Source organism: Tupaia chinensis, unplaced genomic scaffold, assembly GCF_000334495.1.
Source record: "Tupaia chinensis unplaced genomic scaffold, TupChi_1.0 Scaffold000477_2, whole genome shotgun sequence".
Lineage (NCBI taxonomy): Eukaryota > Metazoa > Chordata > Mammalia > Scandentia > Tupaiidae > Tupaia > Tupaia belangeri.
The window spans coordinates 16,584-18,458 of NW_006159987.1; positions in this window are offsets into that span (position 1 = coordinate 16,584).

The following is a 1,875-nucleotide window of genomic DNA, read 5'->3' on the forward strand; positions in this document are numbered from 1 at the left end:
TAGTGTCCAGCGCTGTGGGGGGCAGTGTCCGGTGCAGTGTCCGAGGTGGGCAGTTGTCCAAGCTCCAGGGAGGGTCGTGTCCGGTAGGGCGTCCGGTGGCCGGGGCCCGGGCCGCGCGCGCTGCGCTCCCTGCAGCCCCGGGACTGGCGCGCTGGGGGCGCGAGCACAACGCCGGGACCCCGCCTCCCCAGCCCAATTCCCCCGGGATACCCCCCTTCCCTCTTCTTTCTCTCCTCCCTTCTTCGTAGGGCAGGGTCCAGGTTTCGTCACAGCCTCCTCTGCCCAATCCCTGTACCTGGCGCCGGGCGCGGCCACCAATCAGACAACTGAAACCCCGGCGGGTTGCGTCATGTGCCCCTGGCTCGGTGACAGCGGGCAGGGGCGGGGGAAGAGGGAGGGAGGGGGCGGTGCGATGGTAGCCACGCCCCAGTCTCTGAGGTCGGACGCGGAGTGTTAGCGACGTCACGGAAGCCCGCCTTCGCTCTTGTTTTAACTCTTGGTTCACCAAGCAACGTCTCTGGAGGCGCTTTGGAGAACGAAGGGCATAGAGCATGGGGGAAAGGAAGACTGCTGTCTGTCTCAGGGTCTTCAAGACAAGGCAGAGCCTTGGCTACTGAGAGGGTGTCCAGATCTGCGCCAGACGCAGCTCTAGAGGTGCCCCTCCAGCCCTGGAGTGAAGGAGTCCATTTCCTTAGTCTGAGTCACCTCCGTCTGAGGTGGAGAATCTGAGGCAGGTACTCCAGGAAGGTACACACCTAGACCAAAAATAAAATTACAGCGTGCACCGCCCACTGAACTCGGGTGGGAAGAGTGGCTAGGTGTTCTAGGGAATTCTGTGGCCTCTCAGGATGAAAACCCTGCGGCTCTGTGTGAGAAGGGGTTAACCGAGGCGCTAAGGCGGCCAGGGCTAGGCAGGGGCAACAGCGGGCGCGCGCGCGCGTTGCTGACTCAGCGGCGATTCCCGCGGTCTCTGTTGAAGGGTCCCAGGTTGGACCCCAGTGGCTGGCGTGCCGGACCCTTTGAGGATCAGCGTCGTCTCCGGGCCTGGATCCTGGCTTGGAGAGGCGGAGGCGCTTATTCTCTGCAGCCGGAGGCTCTGGGAATGACGGCTAGCCAAGGCTGGGCGGGGCGGGACAGGGCGGGACTTCAGGCCAGCGCCTCCCTTGGGACCTTCTTGCCCCGCCCCGCCCTTCTAGCCCCTAGACTCCAGGCTAGAGCCGTGGGGACAGCCTCGTTGACCGGATATTAAACTGCGAGAATTGTCGCACGTGAACACCATCCTGTCTGGTGTGATTGTATGAAACAAAGACCAGGAATCAATGCGACCGTCTCTAGAGGCCACCTCGTGCCCTCGCCCCAGATGAGAGTGGCCTGCATTGAGATTTCCGAGAGATGGAGATGCTATAACCATATGCTCTCTTCCCTGTCTGGATCCCAGACCCTCGCCTTCTGGGATCTAACCTCTTCTCTTTCCGGCAAGCTCAGTGCATTTCCTCTGACCTGGTCTTTAGGGAAGATAGGGGACAGCACGTAGTCCCCACCTCCACCACGCCCGTGATAAATAGTCTTTGAAAATTTGCAAATTGGCAATTCCCACTTTGATTTTTCTCCAAGGTGAAAAACTCCAACTCAACTTTTAAAATTACTTTATTCTTTGTTTTCTTTCCATCACAGCAATTTACGATGGATGGAAATGGGGTAATATAATCCAAACGCCCACCCAAAACGGGAACCTCTTCTCTCTGCCCCAACCCCCACACCACGCAAAGGCACACACAGTCCTCGACCGCTTGAACGTTCCAGAAGCCGGGTACTCTCTAGGCAGCTATTACTGGATAGCGCTCTGGTTGTTAGAAAGCTCTTCCTTACACTCTT